Below are 15293 nucleotides of genomic sequence, written 5' to 3' on the forward strand. Positions count from 1 at the left end.
GGCCTCTCCGAGGCACCCTTCTGTGCCGTTACTGTGGTAAAAGCGTCTCTGTCTCTGCGTTCCCCTGGAGGAGTTGAAAAATATAAGGAACTCCCACGACTTCATTGCAAAAAGCCAGTAACCAAGTTTTAAAAAAATGGGCTGGAGATTTGAATAGACGTTTCTCCAAAGAAGACATACAAGTGGCCAACTGGTTTATGACAAGACGTACAACATCAGCAAGCGTCGGGAGGATGCAAGTCAAAACCACAGTCAGACGTCACCTCGTACCTGTCGGGACGGCCGTTACCAGAGAACGCAAGACGCCACGTGTTGGTGAGGATGGGGAGGGCTTCACCTGGCCCTTTCCTTCGCCTGGCTCTGGTTCCAGAACAAGGCGCAGATGGTGATAGAGGAGGTGCTGGAAGGAGCCGGTTCACCACTGCCGTAGCCCGTACATGCCACTGTGACACAGCACCACAGACTGGCTGATGCACACAACGAGCGTGTATTTCTCACAGTTGCGGAGGCTGGAGGCCCAGGATCGAGGGGTGGACAGATGAGTGTCTGGTGGGGGTCCACATCCTGGTTCGCAGACGGCCGTCTTCTAGCTGTGGCCTCACATGGAAAACAAGCGAGAGTGTTCTCTTGGGTCTCTTTTTTTAGAGAGAGAGAAAGAGAGGAGGGGCAGAGGGAGAGGGAGAGAGAATCCCAAGCAGACTCCAGACAAGGCGCAGAGCCCCCTGTGGGGTCGATCCTATGACCCTGAGATCATGACCTGAGCTGAAATCAAGAGTTGGACATTTAACCGACCAAGCCCCCCAGGGACCCCAGAGCTCTCTTTTCTAAGGGTACTAATCCCATTGATGACAGCTCCATCCCCGTGACCGGATCACCTCCCAGAGACCCCGCCTCACACCATCTCATGGGGGAGTGGGCTCTCAACACCTGAATATGAGGGAGACACATTCAGACCATAACAATATGGATGGAATTATTTTGTTGGTATTGAATGAACAGCTTTTAACAGGTCATGTTCTCTGGATTCTCAGAAAATAAAGGTAAAGGTAGGCCGCGTCTTCCTGCCTAATTAACTTTGAAATGCACGAAGGCGAGATTTTCAGATAGTTTCCATGCCCCTGCACTCCCACAACTCCTCGCACCTGAGGACTTCAGAAGAGCTGTGTACGTGCTTCTGAAATGCTTCAAGTCGAGAGCTTAACAAATACCAACGTACTTCCTGAGAGGTTGGGAAGAAATGAATCCTATGTATGCAAATTATTACTATTTCATAACACTAAAACCCACGGCTGGTGTTTCGAACAGGGCTCCTGTAAAATTCACTAATCCAGAGCTGACAATCTGGTTGTGTCGTCGTAGACAAAAAGGAATTGTGGAGCTATTGATTTTATTTCAACACAGGCCTACAGAAACATGATTTAGGAAACATTTAAATAAAAGACCAGTCAGAGAAAGGGGATTATATGAATCTTCAGGACAGAGAGACGATCCGTCTGGAGATCTTAATGTTCACACCTGCGGCGAGTGCCACCGACTGCCTAGGGTTTGGTCCTTGATGGTTGGGATGGATCTTAAGGTTTGTGGGTGATTTGCGGAGAGCTAGTCTTCAGCGGCGCGGGTGTTTTCAGGGGGTATTATCAGTAGAAGCCTGGCTGAGCTGAGGACCCAGAGTGAAGCGCTGCTCCATACGGTCACCAAGCTGGTGGACTTGTTTTCTCGCAAACTAGCGGCCTCCTCTGTTGCTCAGCAAATACTCACCCAGGCCCCTGTCCCCTGCAGCACTTCCTCCCAGATTTGATCTTTTCTGGGGGGGGGGGGCAACCTGACGTTCTCATGTACCCCGATCTCACCTTCCCTAATGTCTACACAGTTAGCAGTTGATTATGAATGACCTTGCACTGTTGTCTGTCCTGTTGCGTTTGCTTCACCTTCCAATCTAGATGGTAGGCTCCTTGGGGTAGAAACAGCTCTCCCCGTGGACCCATCATCCTCTTGGGTACAACTCCAATTCACACGTTCATCATTTCTGGCCTGGGGTGCAGCAGATTCTTAACCAAACTACCCGTGAACAACGTTTCTACAACACAAGCCTGGCCATGGTCATCCTTGTTTGAAAACCCTTTAGGGGGTCGCGTGGCCTCAGTTCACTTACACACCTGTTGTGGTGCAGCCCTTCATGACCTGGCTGGGTCGCCTGCGCTTCTGTTTCACTTCCTACCACTTCCGTTCTCCAGAGCTATTTCTTGGTATCCAGATGGGATCTCAAATCCCACTGAGCATTTGCTCCGACCTGCCCCTTACCCAGACCTCCTTTTCCAACTCTTACGGTTCTGTACTTTTTAGCATATTCTGGAAAACAACGTCCATTCTTTGGACTAAAATAGCGACATTAAAAGTGAAGCAAGAGCAGTAGAGAATGTATGTGATAATGAACATGATTTGACCAACCAGACAAATATATAATTTGTGCAGGTTAAAAAAGCATATTAATAACTTCATGAGGTTAACCAGTTTAGGACTCAATTAGAAATGTGATCCCAGGAACTACATACAAATTATTATAATTACGGTGACAGGAAATAGCACTCCTAGGAGATGGTAGGAGGCAGAAATTTAAAAGGGGAATATATTATTTAAAAGTCAGGCAGCTTGTCTTTGCGGGCCTAAGAGTTGAATTGGGAAAATTAAAGATCTCAGATCATAAAACTACCAGCAGAATGAAGTACTAAGCTAATCCACTCAGCAGAAAGCAGTTCACCACCGTAATTGGAAACACAGGCTTGTGGTTACTTAATAGAAGTGAACATTTCATCATGTCAGGGCCAGTGTGTGCCATGGATTTAGCATACCACCTCTAACATATTTTGCAACTTGGACAATTAATTCCACACCTGTACCGTCCCATATCCAGCTTTATAAAACATGTCCTCCCCATAAAAATAAATGTGTGTGGCAAATAGCCCTCTGTCTTGTTTGCCAAAAAAACAGATTACTATCAGGAAGGCCGAATTATCACCTGCTGTCAACAAGCAGATTACCCAAGTTAAGGTCATTACCATCGCTGTCATTATCTTACATATTAAAGCTGTTATGGATGAATGTAGGGACGAAATGCACCGACTTGAATTTATCTGGGGCTTCTGTTAGACTTTTTTGAGCTTCATTTTGCATGCTTGTAGGACTGTGAATTAAAACTATCCGTGCAGCCCTACTTTTTTTGTTTTTGTTTTTTTTTAAGAGAAACTGCCTCTTTAAATGAAGAATTTTTTCCTTGCTGCTAAAGGTTTTAGATTAACTCAGCATCCCGTGAACCTTTTCATGTTGTCATCTCCTGACATTTTTCTCTCTGGATTTTTAGAAATATAATACGAGATAAAAATACACTTGGAGGTGAAACAGCAAGAGGTGGAGATAACAAGGGTATTTATTTAGTTTACTCTCCTGCCTTTATTTTTCCCTTATTATGGATGTAATTTATGCTCCTGCTCTTTTTTAACCTCCGAAGTCTGTTTCAGTTAACTTTGATTTCCACGATTCCAGTTTATTTAATTAAACTACTTGAAGACTCTTGCCCACCCCCATTTAAATGGAACATGACCGAGGAGAGAGTGAATATAAACATCTTTGCATGGCTGATACGTTGAAAAATGCATGACCACTTAAATGTCACAACTCGGTGAAGCATTTCGTTCTCGTTCTAGTGCTACTGAATTTTAAGGACGAGCTGGAATTTTGCATCCGTAGCTTGGCTAAAATCAGGTAGTGCCATGCTCTTGAGCTCAGGCCGATCTCCATGATGAGTGTGTTGTTGAGAGCTCAAAGAGTTTCTCCCTCCGCTCTCCTCCCCTCCCTCCTCCCTGCCTTCTTTCCTTTCTTCTTCCCTTTGGCAAATAGCCAGGGCTGTGGGCATGACAGATGTAAGGCCAGCTTTGGGCTGAGACAGCCGAGTCCGTATTCAGGGCAGCTGTCCCACCTCCCACATCCTCCAGGGCCTGTTACCGAGGATGGCTCCGGTTCCGCCAGGTCCAGCGAGCCCTGGGAATTAATTTTGTTCTGGGTGGTGTGGCTCTTCCTGACCAGACTGCTCATTTACTTGCTCTTCAGCAGTCAGGCCGCGGTAGCTGTGACTCTGAGAATGAGGTAAGGTCTAATTCAGATGTCCTACCAGCAGGATCCCACAGGCAGAAAGGGGCAGGGGAATACAAATCTGAAAGGGAACTGAAAGGACACAGAAACAATGAGGTTGTTACCAGACAAAGTAAACGAGAGCTGGAGGAGGAGCAGAAAGGCCGGGGAATGGGTCTGGAGACTACCATTTCCTGAGCACCTGCTAGGGGCCAGGCACTCAGGTGACTACAGGGCCCCGGCAGGGAGGGACGCGGGTGGGGATGGGGGGGGGGGGTGTCACCCTGTCGGCTGGTCACAGCCTCCTTCGTTCCCAGAGTGTCTCTCTAATCAACCAGTGCTGTTTCTAATAAGCAGGAATTTGTATGTTGCGAACCGGGAAATCTATGCTGCTCGGCAGAGGCAGGTGCCTTCTCAGCTCCCATCCATCGTGGCCAGGTAGGAGAGCATGAGGAGCGATGAGCTCCGAGTGTTCAAGAGAAGAGAGTGTTCCAGGTGTGTGTGTGCGTGTGTGTGTGTGTGTGTGTGTGTGTGTGAAATCTCCTGATTTTTCAGCGTTGGCAACAAAACAAAAAACTTTAAAAATTAAATAACGCCACCTTCGAGATGAGTGAGTGGAGCTGGTGGCTTAGGGCTTGTGTCCTGAGCCGTGCGGGACTTGGCCAGACTCACTCTCAGCCCAGCCCCACAGGCGGCTACGCTCTTCCCTTTCACAGGAATCAGAGGAATTAAATAAATGACAGTGCACTTGGAAGAACGTGGCTTCAGCACGTCTCTCCTGGGCACCTACTACGTGCCAAGGGCCACATGGTTCCTGGTGGGAAGGGGGAAGCATCTGTCCGGCACATACTTCTGGTCTACCTCGGGATCCTGGAGGAACGCGTGCAAGCGGAGGCACCACCGCAGTCTTTCAATAACTGTGCTGAACAACAATAAGGCCTTCCGGGATTAATGGTCAAGTGAATGGCACGACGATCACCATTAGAGGAACTCCTAGGAGGGAGAGAGACCTCTCTTTGGGCTTGATAGAGAGGAAAGCATTTGAACAGGGATCAGAAGGTTTGGAATATTCTCCACAACAGGGTGGATGAGGAGAAGAGAAAGAGCGAGAGACCGAGGCAGCTTCTGTTTTTAGAAGAAATCCTCCCGAGGTAGAAACATCTCCTTGGAGGTATGGGATTTGACCCAGAGGGTTGGGTCACTTGCCCATGACGGGACAGTACGTTCACGGCAATTCCAGGCCTAGAACTTCATGGGGCTGTTTGCACAAATAGGTCATTTTGTTGGACTCTATCTTGGATCTTTAGCGGACAAAGAGCAGGATGGTTATAACTGGAATCTTCCAGTGTGACCACAGAGTGCCTATGCCTGCTGGTGAGATGCTTTCTAATGCTGTCTTAATTTTTTCCTATTTTCTTCTGAAAATCTTTTTTTTTTCTTCAAGTGAAAGCAGTTGTGGTAGCACCTGGGTGGCAGCCACATAGTTCCCAGGTATGAGAGTCTGCCCAATACCGGTTGGACATTTATACATCATCACCGGGGGCTGCTTTAATGACTTGTAGCCTTGAATCTGGAAGAAGTTAAAGAGATGATAGGAAAAAAAATTACACCAAGTGCAGAGAGAGAATGGAAGGCAGCATCCAGGCAACTCACTGGCTTGCATGAAGAGTCCTAGCTGCTCCGGAGAGTGGTGATTTTCAAACTCGATTTTATTAACTACAAAGCCCTGTGCTCAACTGAACTTCTCACACAAAAAATCCCCAAGTTTAAAACAGATGAAAATGGTCCTCCCACGTCCTCTGTACCTAAGCCTTCCCTCAGGGTGCCTCGTCCAGCCCTAGGAGCTGGATACCCTAGAATCCTGGAATCAGTTCTCTCCGAGAATGAGAAGGATGGATGAGAATGAGAGGTGGGGGAGGACGAGCGGTCTTCGCCTGTTCTCGCCCAGCTACAGCTCGTCTACCCAGGGGGTGTGCAAGGACAGCGGGAGGAGGGAAGAAGATATTAGGATTTCCGTGTCCTTTTTCTTTTGTGTCACATCCTCTTCGGGTTCTTCTTGGCTTTATATGTTATCATGCATGTAATATGTTAGTGCGGTAGAAGTAGTTTATAATGAAGTCATATCACATCGTGTTGTAAATTGGAAAATTTCCTGGGGGTATGTGCTCAAGTTTATTTTTAATTTTACTCATGAGGTAAGGATCAGAACTGTTTTGGAGACCGCTGTCCTGGATTATGACTTTCAAATGCTATTTTTTTTAAATAAAGATTTTATTTGTTTTTAAGTCCTCCCCACCTCCAACACAGGGCTTGAACCCACAACCCCGAGATCACGAGTCACATGCTCTACTGACTGAGCCAGCCAGGCGCCCCTGGACTATGACTTTCAACTTCTAGGATTTCAGTGCTTTTCTCCAAAAGGACTTGGATCCCACCATGAGAGAAACAAGAAACCCATGGGATGCCTGGGTGGCTCAGTGGTTGAGCATCTGCCTTCGGCTTAGGTTGTGATCCCGGGGTCCTGGGTTCGAGTCCTGCATTGGGCTCCCTGTGAGGAACCTGCTTCTCCCTCTGCCTGGCTCATGAATAAATAACTAAAATCTTAACACACACACACACACACACACACACACACACATGCAAACCCCAAGAAGCCCAGCTTGCCCAAGAAGAGAGTTTGACCGCTCACATGCATTCTATAATTTGTCATTTATGGCAGGGTTTGAGGACATCAACATTGCAGTGGTATTTTTGAGAGGAAATTTTTATCACTATAGCTCCAAAACACATCACAAACAGAAACAATAATTTCATTACTAGCTGAAAATTGTAATAATGCTGTTGAATATAAATTTCACTGCTGTGGTAATTCTGAAATACAAGGATGATGAATAAAAAATTGCAGCAGTATTATTGGGAATAAACTTTATTGCCGTGAGTAAGACACAGTGGGAGGATTGATGCAGGCTAAAATTTTGGGTGATGCTTTTCAGCTGGTGGTCTGGGTATTCTCAGTAGGAATGTATTTTTGTTTTCTCCGGTTTTGGGTCAACAGTCCGTGCTCTGCAGGGAATGGGATAGTGCTCCCTTCCCTCCAGCCCCGGCCCTCACCTTTATCTCTTCCTCAGTCTTCTATCACCTCCGGAATTCTGTCTTGTTGGTTAAGCCAAAACCCAAGGATCATCCTCTCTCATCCTGTTCCTTCACATCAAACCCATGCCCAGGTGTGACGGGTCCTGCCTGTGAGTCACTGTGTTCCTCTGCATCTTCTCGGCCTCCTCCTGGTCTGATCCTGGATGACACAGTGCCTCCTACATCTGCCCACTTCCCCGCGAATAGCTCAGCCCTCAGGACCGGAGCAAACGCTGCCATCAGCCAGTGGATCGGCCACCTTCCAGCTAAGGCCCTCCGGTGGCCCTTACCCTTATTTACAGAATTATTTTTTTTTATTTTTAAAAAATTTTTAAATTTTATTATTTTATTTTATTTTTTTATTGGAGTTCAACTTGTCAGCATATAGCATAACACCCAGTGCTCATCCCATCAGGTGCCCCCCTCAGTGCCCGTCACCCAGTCACCCCCACCCACCCCCCACCCACCTCCCTTTCCACCACCCCCTTAACCCAAACACCTTGCTGTGGTCTTCAAAGCTCTGCAAGGTGGCTCGGCTCGTCTCGCCTGCAGTTCTCTCCCTGGGTCACCGCGTCCAGCTGGACTGGATTATGTCCCCTGAAAATTCACCTGTTGGACCTCTAAGTCCCTCAGCGTGTTGGGATTTGGAAGTGGGGCCTTTGGGAGGTAATTAGGTTTAGGTGAGGTCGTGAGGGTGGGGTCCTCATGATGGAAGTAGCGCCCTTAGAAGAAGAGGCACCAGAGAGCTTGCTGCTTTTCCTCTTGGCCATGTGAGAACACAGGATGGCCTTCTGAGGCCAGAGGAAGGCTCTCACCGGGAACCGAAGCAGCTAGCACCTTGCCTTTGGACTTCTTAGCCTCCAGGGCTGTGAGAAATAAATGCCTCCTAAGTCACCGGTCAGCTGTTTTGTGATGGCAGCTTGTGCTTGCCAGCCCTGGCTGCCCCTGCTCCCTCATCTCTGAGCTGGCTCGTGTCCATCCTTCAGGGTCTCAGCGATGCATCGCTGTCTGGAGAGACCCTCCCTGACCACCCTAAAGGAGCCACGTCACACCTCTGCACCTGTCCAGCCCACTCCTCCGGGGTGGGGGGGTGTTCACACAGATGGGAGGTGGCAGGGTGACCCCTGCAGCCCTGCCGTGACGTGGTCCTTCGTCACTGCCTTTTTGTCCTTCGCAGACATCATCCCAATCCGACATTACCTTGCGTGTCTATTGTTTGGATAAACAAAGGCCTGGTCTTTAAAGAAAAGGAGGTCTTGTGACTTCTGGGTTCGTGGTCCGACACCGAAGGGCACACACAGACCCCTGACCCAGGGGGCAAACTTGGTAATATCCATCCTGTCTTTACTTAAAATTTTGACATTTTGTTCATCAGGGTTTTTTTTTTTTTTCCTGTTTTATTTATTTATTTTTTTAACACGTTGCATTAGAATATTATCATGATTGCTGAGGTTTTGGGGTTCCTGCAAGTGCCTCACCTGCCCCACCCTCGACCTGGCCCTGGCTGGGAACCTTATATTAATGAGGAATTTGTAAGGAGTACATGAGGCATCAAAGGCCTTATTTTGACTCAGTGACAAGGAGGGATTGGTTAGTATGTGGGCAGCGAGCGGTGCGGGTGGTCCTAGCAGTCTCACTGCCCACCCCGCCACCCCTGGCACACGGCAGGGGCCAGGAAATTTCACACAGTTGTTCTTCAACAGCTCAGCACCGAGCGAAGCCTGGGAGCGTAGGTAAATGGTGGGAAGAGCAGAGCTTGGGAGTCTCGTGGCCTTGGGTTCAAATCTTGCTTGTGCCAGTGGTTTGGGGCAAGTGACTTGATCTTCTCCAAGCCTCCGCGTCCTGGTTAGTAAAGCAGAGAGGTAGAAATGCCGCCTCTTGGGTGGAGGTGTTGGGAATATGGAAAGAGATCATTGGTGTGTTCCACGCGAGTCCGCCTGGTGGCTGCGGTGTGCAAGCGCCGAGCTCGGTGGCCCATCCACGTGAGCAGCAGAAACGGGGACCTTGCCTCGTCCCACTGGGCATGTGCCGGCGGGAGGGTGTGGACGTGAATCCGAATCGCCAGTGTGCTAAGTGCCGTGCTGGGACGGGGCAGTCGCCCTCGACAGCAGGGGGCTCAGAAGGCATAGCCAGGGGCCTGGGGGGCTCAGCCCAGGGCGTGACCCCGGGGTCCCGGGATCGAGCCCCACATCGGGCTCCCTGCTTCTCCCTCTGCCTGTGTCTCTGCCTCTGTGTGTGTGTGTTTTTCTCATGAATAAATAAATAAAATCTTAAAAAAAAAAAGAGAGGGTATGGTTTAAAAAACAAGAAAAAGAAGGCATAGCCAGTAGAAGGGGGAAGCAGTTGCACCGGCCCCGTGGAGGGGAAGGCATGGCCGGCGGGCGGGAGGGGACACGTGCCAGGGGGGCCGCGGTGCTGAGCAGCAATTTGTGTGATTTATGCTGCCGTGTTTGCCGGCGTCAGCCACTCCGCTGGGCCCTGGGAGATACGGGGAGGAGGGGAACCAGAAGGTTCGCTGGCCTGTTCATGCCACCTGCAGGGAGGACGGCTCTGCCTCCAAAGGCAGGAATCGAGTCTAGCCGTGAGGCTGGGCTCCCTGGAGAAGGTTCCAGGAAGGGGCAGGAGAAGCCCAACAGGGTGAAGAAAGGGGGGAGAAGAGTTAAACCAGAGAGAGCCGCGCTGAGGACGGACAGAGAATAAACAAGAAGGGACATTTCTGTGTCACCTGCCATCTTCCTTTGGAAATAAAAATTATTTATTTATTTTTTTCCAGAAATAGCTTCAGTATCCAGCAAGAAAAGGTCCTGGAGGGTACAGCGCCAGTGCTGAGAAAGTCCCCGGGTGTGTTAGCACGTCTGAGCGAAATGTAGGGGCAGCTCGCCCGGCCCTGCCCGTTTCCCCGGCTCGGTAGCCGCGTTCCGGGGAGTCGGCGGCGTCGCACCTGCTCGGGTGCCTCCACGGGCCTGTCCCAGGTGCACGAGGAAATTAGGTGAGAGAGGGAGAGGGCAAAGGTTGGACTTTCGAAGTAGCTTCCAAAACACGTGGAGGGGAGATTTGCATGGACCGTGGGCCTGCGATGTTGGCGAAGTGCGTCCCCGCCCCCCCCGGAGGTCACAGGACAGGTGGAAGAGAGCCGCTAATTCTGTCCCTCGGTCTCATGCTGTCCCGAGCCTGGCGTGACCTTGGAGGGCGAGCTTCCAAGCGCTTCCCTGAGACAGTGAGCAGGGTGTGCCTGTCATGCGAGCACCGTTTGTGGCAGCTGATGTCGCCTGGGCGCTTGCCCAGGGTCCGCCAGAAGACAGCGGCTTTTTATGGCCTTTTGCATTTGAACTAGTGACCCAGAGGTGAGAAATTCTATATTCCGTGACTGACTCCCTCAGCAATCCCGGGCACCCTGACACAGCCGTGACCCTTAAGTCATGTGCGGCATGCGGATCGGCTCACGGGGAAAAGCTACACGGGGCTGAAAGGGAATCCTCCCTGCAAATCCCATGATGCCGGTGGGGCAATTAACAGCTCCGACTGTCCTGAGGGGGGCTGCCTGGAGCCCTGTCGCTGCCAGAGACCCAGAAGAGGGGCGCAGTCCGTGTGTATGCCTCGCCTTAGCTCAAGGGCTCTCTGTACCCCCCCTCCTTTTTTTTGCGAGGAGAGGGGACATTGCAGTCGGTGCCCTGGGACAGGTCAGGGGGACTCAAGCGATGATTCACGGCAACTCCGAGGTCGTGAGATGTTTTGACAGTGAGGACAAGAATAGCAGCCAACAGGTTGTCCTCCCCTTCGAGGGTCTTCCGTGGGTGGGAAAAAGCAGGCATTACAGAGGCCGGTGAGGCTTAGTGTCATTTTGTTAATAAAGGCTTTATAAGAGCCAGGAGAACACCATCTGGTCCTGGGACTTTGCCAGGTGGAGGAGACTTTAATAGCTTCTTGAGTTTCAGCAGGAAAAATTGGGCTATCCGGGGAACAGAACACGTGCTCAGGAATGGTGAGGAGGTGAGCTTATTTAGAAAGTGAGGGGGGCCTAAGATGACCCTTTACTTTGGCACGGGACGGAGATGGGCCGGGCGGCCAGAGCAGCTGCTCCGGTGATGCAAAGACGAATGGTTTATGGCCGCAGCTCAGCATCCCCGGTGACCCTGCTGTCTGGGGTCCGCGTGCACCAACAAGACGGGGAGGCCCGTTATGTAAGAGGCCGTCCGGTAATCCTCTAGGCGACAGACCTCACCCACGATAAACCCAGGGCCCCTCGGAAGGAGCCCCTAGGCTGAGGGCTTATGCATCCCTTTTGCAGAGAATGGCAGTTAGCATTGGCTCAAGGAGATGTGGATTTTTCTAGTTGGTGAGAACTTGTAGGCCAAACTGAAACCCGGTGACCTATTTCAGGAAGTAAACTGTCGAAGGGTTGACAGTCACCCTCCAGAGAATGGCTTGTCCCCCTCAGAGCAAAGGAAGATGATATTTATTCATGGTATTAAAAAATTTAAATTAAGTCATCTACTAGCCGTCTCCTGAGAAAGAAATAAAAATGTACAGGGACACTGGTTAGAAATGTTGCTATAGATTAAGACTATGGAGGCAATTAATATTGAGAAAAAGTCAATCTAGCAAGGTAAGAAACTGAAATATTTATATAAAAAGGTAAAAAAAATCCCATTAGCTATTACCCAGGTGGACACATCTCCATGTAATTATGGAGTCCGCTAACAAAAGCAAATTTCTCTCTCCTTGGTTCCATCTCTAAGGCATTAGAGTTGCCAGAAGTTCTTTTCTTGAGGAAGTAATTTAAATAGATACCGAATGAGTTAAGGGTCTCCTCTGTAAATTGCTCCAATTCTACAGGTCAAAAATGTGGCTCCCGTGGGGTGGGGGCGAGAGAACAGTCGGGAGGCAGGGCAACGACCAGGTGCCTGGTAGGTGTGCAGTACGTGCTTGTTGAGCTGTATGCCGAAGGATGGCGGAACACTGGTTTGGGGGAAGAGCAAGGCGAGGGGGCCGAAGGGTATTAGGGGTCTGCAAAGATCATTCGAATAAATTGTCCTGTTGGAGCCCCACCCGGGCCAGTGAGGTAGGAGCGACAGCAGAGGCCTGAGGACACCGCCAGGCCTGACAGCCTTGAAGCGGTGGTGGGTTCCTCTGGGCCCAGCTGTCCCCGCTGGTGGAGAAGCCTGTTAGGCTTCCGTCCAGGGCGACGGGGTCTCCTTCAGCCACGCCGCGAGGCCCCAGGGAGCCCCAGTCCGCGTCCTCTGCTTGTGCCACGGAGGTGGCATGACCCCGCTGAGAGATCCCACCACCAGGTTCGAGTCTGCAGTTGGGTCTTTGGTGCTTTTTGAAATCTCTTTGCTTCCCATCCAGAACGAGCCATTCCTCGCCGTACGTAGATTTTGCAGGTGGTCTTGCCGCATCTTCCATGGAGGGGGGACAAACAAGCGGCTGTCGCGTGCGCATCTCCTCAGGTGCCTTGCATAGGTGCCTGAACGCTTGCCCCCCGCCACCCACCCCTCTCTGTGTTCTGTCCTGGGTCGTGTTGCGTCCTTCCATCCATCTCTCAATCTAGAGGCTGTCCCCTCATTCCTGCTGTAACAGGTCACTCAAGATAGTTGGTTCATGACTTAAAGGCTCCAGAGCTTTGCCCTACTTTCCATTTTTGGGGTCTTTGCCTTAGTTTAGGCTTATCTCACTTTTTTTTTTTTTGTCGTTGTTGTTGTTATTGTTGTTTGTTTTGTTTTGTTTGCCGACTCTTGCCGGCTTCCCTACTTCCATGGTTCCCACCTCCAGCCCATCTCTCACCCTGCTGTCAAAGTTATCATCCTAAACATACTTGACTTTTGTCAGTCCCCAGTTAAAAAAAAACAAAACTCCAAACTCTCTTTCCTCCCTGTGACCTGAAGCAGGGCTAAGGAACTACAGGGTACAGCTGACAGGTGGCTCATGGAATCCACTCGATGGGGTTTGCAGCAAACATTCAAAAGTATGAAATAGGGGCACCTGGGGGGCTCAATGGTTGAGCCGTCTGCCTTCGGCCCCGGCTGTGATCCCGGGGTTCTGGGATCAAGTCCCACATCGGGCTCCTGGTAGGGAGCCTGCCTCTCCCTCTGCCTATGTCTCTGCCTCTCTCTCAAATAAATAAAATCTTTAGAAAAAAAATAAAAAGTACGAAATGGAAAATAGCGGGATGAATTTTGTGCAGAAAGGGCGAGCGTTGTTTTGTAAGACATTTGCTTCAGTTGCAGCTGCGTGTGTGTACGCCGCAGGTTGTGATGTAGAACGGATGTCCTATGGGGCAGCGCCCGAGCAGTTAGGAACCAGTGCTGGCTCCTGCAGCCTAATCTGAATTCCTTTGCTCGGCAGGTAAGGCCCTTCTCAGGCTGCCTCGGTGTTCTCAGCTGGGGCTCCTGTAGCTCCAGAAAACGCTCCTCAAATCCCTTGGAAGACAAGAGCGGCCTCACTATGGCCCTGGCAGGTCTGGTTTCCTGTGGGGGCCGCGCCTTTGCACATCCCGCCCTGTGCCCTACTCTTCTCCCCTGGGGCGCCCCGTGCCTTGTCTCCGTCTCCGCTTCAGCGTCCCCTCCCCTGGCAGGGCTATTTATTCTCTTCCTCCAAGGGCCGTCCCCAAGCTTCCCGATCTTTCGATCATTCGGGGTGGCATCCGTCTCCCTGGAATGTGACTTGCCTGCAGATTTATCTTGCTTCCCTTCTGAGGCCCCACGGAGGGCAGAGTGAGGCCAGTTCATCTCTGTGTCTTTGGTACCTGGCACGGGGCCTGGTACACGGAAGAGCTCAGGAGATGCAGGCAGGCGTGCGTGGGCACGGGGTTGGGTTTGTGGCCGTGACACGTAAGTGCATGGGCGTGCATGCACAGCTTGTGTTTTGAGGTATCGGCCCACTTGTATATGTTTCCCACCTCGGCTCGGTGCCCGAGGCCAGACACGGATCACACGGTGCCCTAAACGGCCGTTCCTGGCTACAGAGGGGTCACCTGCAGTGAACTTCCCCGTGCATCTTGTCACGTGCCAGCAGCAACATGACACTAGTCTCTGCCCCTGTGTTGGGCCTCTCATCACTTACTGAGGTCAGCGTCTTGTGGCATTGGGTGCAGTGTCAGTTATGCTCTGTCCTCACAAAGCCTGAGCTTACCCGGTGGCCCGAGGCTCCCCGAGTAAACCACTTGTGTAGCAATTAATAAATGAAAAATTTCATTTTCCAGTCTCTGAATGAATTTGGCTTACAGTCGCCTCAGGGGAGAGGGGGAGATGTTGGCCTGACGTGGAGTTTACTTCCTATTATATTACTTTTACTCTTCAGCTACTTATAAATATTTTTGAATCCCTCTTCGAACCGGGTTCGAACACCCTGTTCTGGGGTGTTCTTACTGGGAGGGAAACACTGTGCTCCGGGGCTGAACACACGACGGTTTCACCTGTACAGTTCAGTGACTTGGGGGGCCTTTGACAAATTACTTCGGTTTTTTGTGAGCTTCGGTTTTGCTCGGTGTAGAGTGAGGACATAACACTTCCTTCGCAGGGTTGTGTTGAAGATCACGTGGGTGAGGCTATGGGCACCCTCCACGCGTAGCCTTTCAGAGCAAAGGGAAAGAAGAGAGAGTAGAACAAGAGACAGCGAATGAATGGGACGTGGTGAAAGAGACAGGAAGGAGGAGATGGGACATCAGGTGGGAGGGAGAAGACGGGCCCATCTCTCGGCTCCTTGCCAGGACTGCCTGCGGCGATTCTCCACCGGCGCTGGTTGAGGGCCGTCTGCGTGGCACCAGCGTGGTGCCCGGGACTCATGCGGGAATCCGGGAGATTCTAAACAGCAAGGAATCTAGACCGGGGTGTGGGTTCTCAAGCTCTCTTTATATTTGGGGTTCAATAACTCTTTATTGGGGGCAGGAAGCTTTCCTGGGCATTTCCTGGCTTTTACCCATTAGGTGCCAGTGATGGCCACCCACCCCCTCACTCCTCCCCAGATTATAACAACTCGGAACGTCTCTGGATAGTGACCAATCCCCCCTCCCTCCCCCTCAGCGGGGGGCAAAATCA

General features: G+C 50.7%; 1 protein-coding gene and 1 long non-coding RNA gene across 6 annotated transcripts in view; both read left to right on the forward strand.

The window, feature by feature from the left end:
- PPARGC1A (PPARG coactivator 1 alpha) overlaps nt 1–15293 on the forward strand; it is a 641509-nt gene that overhangs the window by 22172 nt on the left and 604044 nt on the right. The window lies entirely within an intron of this gene.
- On the forward strand, nt 3914–7035 carry LOC140595524 (uncharacterized). Of its 2 annotated transcripts, none has more exons than XR_011997231.1 (3): nt 3914–4140; nt 4480–4563; nt 4842–7035. It is a non-coding gene; the product is annotated as an uncharacterized lncRNA (long non-coding RNA). The 2 variants fall into 2 exon arrangements; XR_011997230.1 differs by having other exon boundaries at nt 3937–4140; nt 4483–4563.

Source organism: Vulpes vulpes, chromosome 14, assembly GCF_048418805.1.
Source record: "Vulpes vulpes isolate BD-2025 chromosome 14, VulVul3, whole genome shotgun sequence".
NCBI classification, from domain to species: Eukaryota; Metazoa; Chordata; class Mammalia; order Carnivora; family Canidae; genus Vulpes; species Vulpes vulpes.